Consider the following 9579-nt stretch of genomic DNA (forward strand, 5'->3'; position numbering starts at 1 on the left):
TGATGCTCCCGTTATGTTTCAATTCTTATCTTTTATGTGAGCATCATTGTCTTCATCATGCCTAGCTAGAAAGGCATTAAAGAAAAGCGTTTGTTGGGAGATAACCCAATATTTACCCCTACTGTTTTTGTGTGTCCACATGATTAAGATACTGTAGTAATCATGTTTTATAGCTTTTTTTCAATAAATTGCCAAGTAGAACCTTTGGGAAGACTTGGGTGAAAGTTAATGTCATCTTGCTGTAAAAAACAGAAACTTTGCGCTCACGAGATTAGCTGTCAGTTTTTACAGAAGAGTGATTTTGAGTTGATTGTTTTTGCAGACGATTAGTAGACAAATTCATCACGTCCAACAGTTTATTTCAGAATTTTTGGAGTTACAGAAGTATTCGAGAGTTACAAATTACTATAGACTATTCTATTTTTGACAGATTCTGTTTTCTATGTGTTGTTTGCTTATTTTGATGAATCTATGAGTAGTATCGGAGGGTATGAACCATGGAGAAGTTGGAATACAATATATATATATAACACCAATATGAATTTAGAATGAGTTCACAACAGTACCTAAGTGGTGATTTATTTTCTTATACTAACGGAGCTTACGAGTTTTCTGTTGAGTTTTGCGTTGTGAAGTTTTCATGTTTTGGGTAAAGATTCGATGGACTATGGAATAAGGAGTAGAAAGAGACTAATCTTGGGGATTCCCAAGGTACCCCAAGGTAATATTGAAGGACAACCAAGAGCCTAAGCTTGGGGATGCCCCGGATGGCATCCCCTCTTCCGTCTTCGTTCATCGGTAACCTTACTTGGAGCTATATTTTTATTCACCACATGATATGTGTTTTGCTTGGAGCGTCATTTCATTTTATTTTGTTTTGCTTGCTGTTTGAATAAAATACCAAGGTCTAAAATTCTTAAATTTTAGAGAGTCTTCACATAGTTACATAATTATCCGACTACTCATTGATCTTCACTTATATTTTTTGGAGTAGTTTGTCATTTGCTCTAGTGATTCACTTATATCTTTTTAGAGCACAATGGTAGTTTTATTTTGAAGAAATTGATGAACTCTCATGCTTATATTATTTTGAGAGTCTTTTAGAAAAGTATGGTAATTTGCTTTGGTTATGAATTTAGTCCTAATATGATGGGCATCCAAGAGAGATATAATAAAAACTTTCATATAAAGTGCATTGAATACTATGAGAAGTTTGATTCTGATGATTGTTTTGAGATATGAGGATGGTGATATTAGAGTCATGCTAGTGGAGTAGTTGTGAATTTGAGAGATACTTTTGTTAAAGTTTGTGATTCCCGTAGCATGCACATATGGCGAACCATTATGTGATGAAGTTGGAACATGATTTATTTATTGATTGTCTTCCTTATGTGTGGAGGTCGGGATCGCGCGATGGTTAACTCCTACCAACTCTTCCCCTAGGAGCATGCGCGTAGTGCTTGGTTTTGATAACTTGTAGATTTTTGCAATAAATATGTGAGTTCTTTATGACTAATGTTGAGTCCATGTATTATACGCACTCTCACCCTTCCACCATTGCTAGGCTCTCTAGTATTGCGCAACTTTCGCCGGTACCATACACCCACCATATACCTTCCTCAAAACAGCCACCATACCTACCTATTATGGCATTTCCATAGCCATTTCAAGATATATCGCCATGCAACTTTCCACTGTTCCGTTTATTATGACACGCTCCATCATTGTCATATTGCTTTGCATGATTATGTAGTTGACATTTTATTTGTGGCAAAGCCACCGTTCATAATTCTTTCATACATGTCACTCTTGATTCATTGCACATCCCGGTACACCGCCGGAGGCATTCATATAGAGTCATATTTTGTTCTAAGTATTGAGTTGTAATTCTTGAGTTGTAAGTAAATAAAAGTGTGATGATCATCATTATTAGAGCTTTGTCCCAGTGAGAAAAGTATGATGGAGACTATGATTCCCCCACAAGTCGAGATGAGACTCCGGACGAAAAAAAGAGGCCAAAAAAAAGAAGGCCCAAAAAACCCAAAAAAAATGAAAGAAAAAGAGAGAATGGGCAATGCTACTATCCTTTTACCACACTTGTGCTTCAAAGTAGCACCATGATCTTCATGATAAAGAATCTCCTATGTTGTCACATTCATTTACTAGTGGGAATTTTCATTATAGAACTTGGCTTGTATATTCCAATGATGGGCTTCCTCAAATGCCCTATGTCTTCATGAGCAAGCAAGTTGGATGCACACCCACTTAGTTTCTTTTTTAGCTTTCATACACTTATAGCTCTAGTGCATCCGTTGCATGGCAATCCCTACTCACTCACATTGATATCTATTAATGGGCATCTCCATAACCCATTGATACGCCTAGTTGATGTGAGACTATCTTCTCCCTTTTTGTCTTCTCCACAGCCACCCTTCTATTCCACCTATAGTGCTATGTCCACGGATCACGCTCATGTATCGCGCGAAAGTTGAAAAAGTTTGAGAATACTAAAGTATGAAACAATTGCTTGGCTAAAACCGGGGTTGTGCATGATTTAAATATTTTGTGTGATGAAGATAGAGCATAGCCAGACTGTATGAATTTGTAGGGATAGCTTTCTTTGGCCATGTTATTTTGAGAAGACATGATTGCTTTGTTAGTATGCTTGAAGTATTATTATTTTTATGTCAATATTAAACTTTTGTTTTGAATCGTATGGATCTGAATATTCTTGCCACAATAGAGAAGATTACATTGATAAATATGTTAGGTAGCATTCCACATCAAAAATTCTGTTTTTATCATTTACCTACTTGAGGACGAGCAGAAATTAAGCTTGGGGATGCATGCTTGATACGTCTCCAACGTATCTATAATTTTTTATTGTTCCATGCTATTATATTATCCATCTTGAATGTTTTATACGCATTTATATACTAATTTATATGATTTTAGGGACAAACCTATTAACCTAGAGCCTAGTGCCAGTTTCTGTTTTTTTCCTTGTTTTGAGTTTTTAAAAAAAGGAGTACCAAATGGAGTCCAATTGACGTGCCAATTTTTGATGATTTTTTATGGACCAAAAGAAGCCCCCAAAGTAAAAGAGTTGGGCCAGAAGAGTCCCGAGCTGTCCACGAGGGTGCAGGGCACGCCCTACCCCCCTGGGGCGCGCCCCTATGCCTCGTGGACTCCTCATGGGTCCCCCTAACTTGTTCTCGATGCCAGACCCTCCTACAAATACCCGAACTTCTAAAAAGAAGCCTAGATCATGAGTTTCACCGCCGCAAGCCTCTATAGCCACCAAAAACCAATCGGACCCTGTTCCGGCACCCTGCCGGAGGGGGATCCATCACCGGTGGCCATCTTCATCATCCTGGCGCTCTCCATGACGAGGAGGGAGTAGTTCACCCTCAGAGCTGAGGGTATGTACAAGTAGCTATGTGTTTGATCTCTCTCTCCTATTCTTGATATGGCACGATCTTGATGTATCGTGAGCTTTGCTATTATAGTTGGATCTTATGATGTTTCTCCCCCTCTACTCTCCTGTAATGTATTGAGTTTTCCCTTTGAAGTTATCTTATCGGATTGAGTCTTTAAGGATCTGAGAACACTTGATGTATGTCTTGCATGTGCTTATCTGTGGTGACAATGGGATATCATGTGATCTACTAGATGTATGTTTTGGTGATCAACTTGTGGGTTTAGTGACCTTGTGAACTTATGCATAGGATTGACACACGTTTTCGTCTTGACTCTTTGGTAGAAACTTTGGGGCACTCTATGAAGTTCTTTGTGGTGGTTGAATAGATGAATCTGAGATTGTGTGATGCATATCATATAATCATACCCACGTATACTTGAGGTGACGTTGGAGTATCTAGGTGACATTAGGGTTTTGGTTGATTTGTGTCTTAAGGTGTTATTTTACTACGAACTCTAGGGCTAGCCCAATAGATTGATAGGAAAGAATAACTTTGAGATGGTTTCATACCCTGCAATAATCTCTTCGTTTGTTCTCCGCTATTAGTGACATTGGAGTGACTCTTTTGTTGCACTTTGGGGGATAGCTATATGATCCAATTATGTTCTTATTGTTGAGAGAACTTGCACTAGTGAAAGTATGAACCCTAGGACTTATCTCGTACCATTGCAATACCGTTTACGATCACTTTTATCGCTTGCTACCTTGCTGTTTTTATAATTTCAGATTACAAAAACCTATATCTACCATCCATATTGCACTTGTATCACCATCTCTTCGCCGAACTAGTGCACCTATACAATTTACCATTGTATTGGGTGTGTTGGAGACACAAGAGACTCTTTTTTATTTGGTTGCAGGGTTTTTGAGAGAGACCATCTTCATCCTACGCCTCCCACGGATTGATAAACCTTAGGTCATCCACTTGAGGGAAATTTGCTACTGGTGTACAAACCTCTGCACTTGGAGGCCCAACAACATCTACAAGAAGAAGGTTGTGTAGTAGACATCAAGGGAGTAGCATTTTTGTCATGAAAGTTTGTGGAAGAATGTGTTGGAAATATTAGCACTTTTCCGACTAATCTAATCCACAAGTAAACAGTAAGTATGGCAAATACAGTATGCATCTCATACCGATACCTAAGCATGTGAGCATGTACAGTACATAGAACCGAACCATCTATGAACATCATATATACGGCTAGCACATGAACGAGCAAATAGGGGATGAACGAGTCATACCCTCGTGTTGGCCAGGCCAACACAGCGGCAACAGTGGCAGCCCTTCTTCTTGGCGGCGGCGGCGTCAGCCATGGGGTCGATGCAGGGGAAGTAGTGGAAGCAGAGGCGAACGGAGACAGGGACGGATCGGGAGCAGTCACGTCGAGACGCTCTCCAAAAACCTTATTGTCGTTCTCCCAGGCAGGATCTCGAACGACAGGGTTCCGGAGGCACCTGCTCTCCCGACCAACCGTGCACGCAGTTGTCAGGATGGGATCGCCGGAAGGAGCAGAGAGAGAGAGGAACAGTGGTTGACGGCTAGGTTTGTACGAGAGTTAGTGAGTGAATTGAGTTAGGGTTCACTCCAGTAGCCAGCGCCTTCTTATGTAGGTTGTCTAGTAGATGGGCATGGGCCAGGCCCACGACCAAGTCCGCAAACAGCCCACGGTCCAACGTCTCGGATAGTGGCGTTTCCATAAGCGACTCGTTAATTAATTAACAATTAATTATCCATTCCTGAGCGGCAAAAATAAGCTTTGGCTCAGCTCATTCCCACAATCTGCGGGGCACGCGCGCGTCTTGACGAGTCGAGGTGTGGCGAAGTGAGACGGGCGGCAGAGGACGAGCGCGCGTGTACATCTGCTATTCCCAAGCTCCCAATAGCAAGTGGTAGAGCAACCCTTATAAAGAGGTCTTACTCTTCTTACTATAGCAGTATGGGACTAAACTTCCCACACTTCCCACCACTTGTCGTACACATGCATGGGCCTTAGAGATTAACTAGGGATTATTTTCTTATGTGGGCCTAAGCCCATCCATAATCCATCAATCCCCCACCAGATCTTAAGGCACATAAGTTTGTCAACTGTTCCAAACAATGTTTGATAAAGCAGAATTTTCAGTGGAGACTGTTAAGCTGAACTTCCACCTAGAGCAATAGGATTAGACTTCTTCACAACTGAATAATAGACTATGCCTCGAATTGTCAGTTTGGCGTGTAGAAGTTTCGCCTATTGTCAGCTGATACGTGGCTGCCGAAGGCTAAACTCCATGGGTGGAGCTTATTAATCATACTCTGTACCTTCTCATGAGTTTCCTAGAGATCACCCACTCTCATAGACTGTGACCAGCAGTCGGGCTCACATAGGTGTGTTCCTCCAAATAATGCTCTGTAGGTTAGCATCTTGCTTACATAAGCTTTGGAACACATTAAAACAAGAGTCAGCCTGCCTTATAGAATTGAGAGTATTATTGCATCTCCAACAGAGTGGGATAATTAAGGATACTCTCCTTAGTTGACCGCTGGATTGTTTTCCTAGGTCCTAATTCATGGGATCTCCGATCACATAGGTTGGGTTACCCCCATGGAAACTTACATGGGTCTCATACCCATCTCCCTCGATGCATTTTCTAACACAATCCGGGATAGCCCTTTCGTAAAAGGGTCTGCCAGATTCTTAGCCGTCTGGATATAATCCAACGCTATTACTCTAGAATTTCTTGATTTTCTGACAGATTTTAATCTTCTTCATATGTGCTTTGTGGATTTCATGTTATCCTTTGAACTCTTAGCCTTGGCAATCACTATTTGATTGTCACAGTTCATAAGGACAGTCGGCACTGTTTATCAACCACCAACAAATCCATCAAAAGCTCTAGAATCCATTCTACTTTGACGCATCATGTGTCTAATGCTGTGAGTTCTACTTCCATAGTCGATCTGGTTAATATCGTTTGTGAAAGTGCGTTATATCAACTAGAGGGGGGGTGAATAGGCCATTTTTACAAATTCTTCAATGAGGAATTTCTAGGTGGAGAAATTCCTAAGCAACGGCACACTAGCAGTGGAATGAGTACTCTGGTATAAGCATAACAGAGCAACAACATAGTCATCATGATGAAATGAAAACAAGCACATAGTACAAATAGCGTGATAACAGGATAAGCAGGCTGAATACTATGAGACTGAAGATATTGAATTGAGGAAATAGAGAAAGTCTTCAGTCAAAGTATTCAAACAGTAATGATCAGGTTGATCAACACATGAATGAGGAAATGAAAGGGTTGAGGAAACAGAAACAGTTGGCTTGGTGAAGACAACGATTTGGTAGACCAGTTCCAACTATTGTGACAGTTGTACTTCTGGTTGGAGCGGTTGAGTATTTAAACTCGAGGATACACAGTCCCGGACACACAGTCATCACCATATTCTCCTTGAGCTAAAGTCACACAGACCTTGCCCAACACTCGTGGTAAGTCTTAACAGGTGACTTCCAAACCTTCATAGACTTGGTCACTCGGTGATCCACAATTCCTCTTGGATGCTCAGACCATGACGCTTAACCGTCTGGAGGATACACAGTCCTCAAAGGTAACAAGTGTCAGTTTCACACAGGAACAATCTCTTCAGTGACGCTCAATCACTTTGGGTTTGTAGGTGTTTGGGTTTGGGTTTTTGTTTTTTCCTCACTTGATGATTTTTGCTCAAAGTCCTCGGAGGATGGGATGCTCTCAATGACAAGTGTCAGTTTCTCTCGGAGCAGCCAACCCGCTAGTGGTTGAAGGGGGCGGCTATTTATAGCCTAGGGAGCAGCACAACATGATAAGACATAAATGCTCTTCAATGATATGACTGTTAGGTGGAAGATATTTTTGGACAGCTGGCTCATAGCACAACAACGGTCGGATATTTGAGGTTCAAATTCCTCCGGGCTATCATGTTCCTCACTGTGTAGGCATCCGCACTGGCGAATTCCTAACTCCTCAGTCAGAACAAATTCCTCAGAGACCAGAAGATCTTCGTATCTATCAATGAAGAAATTGACTGAACTAATATGAGATTTCCAATGGCTTCACTCGAAAGGATTGGGTAGGTGTAGGATTTTGAGATGAGCATCACTTGTAAATTAGTTTCCTTACTATTACCTGGACCCCCTTTAACAGTACGGTGTTTCCTATGACTCAGGAAGGAGAAAATGAAACTACGAAAACGAAAGTCTTCACGCTTCATAATCCTTGCATGAATATCCAAGTCTTCAAGGTCACACCAATTTCTTCACTTTCAAAATCTTCAGGAGAACCAAAGTCTTCAGCTGAAGACATACATTTTTAGGGGTCGACATTCATCATAAATATCAAACTCCTCATCGACTTATAGAGCCTATGTACACTCACAAACATATTAGTCCCTTAACCTATAAGTCTTCAATACACCAAAATCACTAAGGGGCATGAGATGCACTTACAATCTCCCCCTTTTTTATGATTGATGACAAATAGGTTAAGTTTTCAATGGGGATAAACATATCAATTGAAAGTGCTCAATATTGAGGAATTTGATTGCAAGACATAGAAGAACTCCCCCCTGAGGATGTGCATATGTGAGGAATTTGTTTTCAAAAAGAAATGCACATTGTAGAATTATATCATGGAAAACTCCTCCTATATCTTGTAATTCATACATGCATTTAACATATCGAATGAAGAATTTGAAATGCATGATGAAATATGGTGACTGATGTAATTCAGCATGCATGCATTAACATATATGAGGAAATAGCATGCAGAAACACAAAGCAAAAGTATCAAGTCACCATCGGACTTAAGTTTGCAACTCGATCCAACAAATACTTCAGAAGAGCGAGAGTTGTAACTTAGCAAAAAACACCCATAAATAGACGCGATTGAAGAATAACTCAAATTTCTCCCCCTTTGTCATCAAATGACCAAAAGAAACGAAAAGTGAGGACTAACGCCCCTGCAGAATTTCTTCATGATGTCGATGGAGGAGCGCCAGCATTGTTGGGGTCATCCATTGTAGTTGGGCCTGCTAAAGTGTCGTCCAAATCTTCAGTTTCGTCCGTCTAGCGCAATGAAGAATATGAACTGGCGACCAGCGGAGGAACTTTGACCTTCTTGAATTTCTTCGAAGGTGGCTAAGACCAGTCAAAGTCTTGTTGGAAGTCCATCTTCTTGAGTTCATCATCGGTGTAGACATGTGAAAAAATAGCCCAGGTGTGGTCGAAGACTTGGTGCAAATAATAGTGATTCTTCTTCACAGTATTTTGAGTGACTGTCATGTTGTGAAGAATAGCACCAAACTGACGCTTGACCCACTTTTCATTTCTGTTAACCTTTTGATGAAGACTTACAAGCAGCTCACGATCAGTCATCACATGCGGAGCAGTTGCCCAGGACTATGCTTTGAAGCATTTGCAGCAGTATCATGTGTGGCAGAGTCATCATTAGTGGAATAGGATGCTGCCTTTCGAAACTATCCATCCAAAGGACGAGTGCCTTCATCAATAACTGCAGCCTTGCCCTTCTCATCAGCTGAGGAACTAGTCCGTTTGAGGACTTCAATCGGGGTAAATAGTTGCGATTATTTTGGAAATCAACATTGTAGTGAATTGAAGTCCTTGATCTGAGGAATTTCATGATCCAGGGAGCGTAACGCTTCAATTCAAATGGTGACAAAGCAGCATTGGCCAAAGTTCTCATGAAGAAATCATGATAGTTGATTGGAATACCATGCATGATTTGAACAGCAGATTCTTCATGATGCCAACAGCTTCTTCACACTACTAGGGAAAAGCCTAGAAGTAGCACTGGTTTTTGGCCTATTAGTAGCGCGGGTAAGCGCACTACTGATAAGCCGCTACAGCTAAAGCTTAGTAGTAGCGCCTACTGGCACTCACTACTGCTATATCTACTTAGTAGTAGCGCTTTCCAAAACAAGCACTACTGCTAATTACTAGTAGCGCTTTCGAAAACAACCGCTACTACTATTATTCCATATTCTATTTCTTTTTTAGGTCGTATTCATACAACTTTATAAATTTTTCATACAGTAGCAATTTAGAGATTGTTTTGACATT

This window comes from Triticum dicoccoides, chromosome 4B, assembly GCF_002162155.2.
Source record: "Triticum dicoccoides isolate Atlit2015 ecotype Zavitan chromosome 4B, WEW_v2.0, whole genome shotgun sequence".
Taxonomy (NCBI): domain Eukaryota; kingdom Viridiplantae; phylum Streptophyta; class Magnoliopsida; order Poales; family Poaceae; genus Triticum; species Triticum dicoccoides.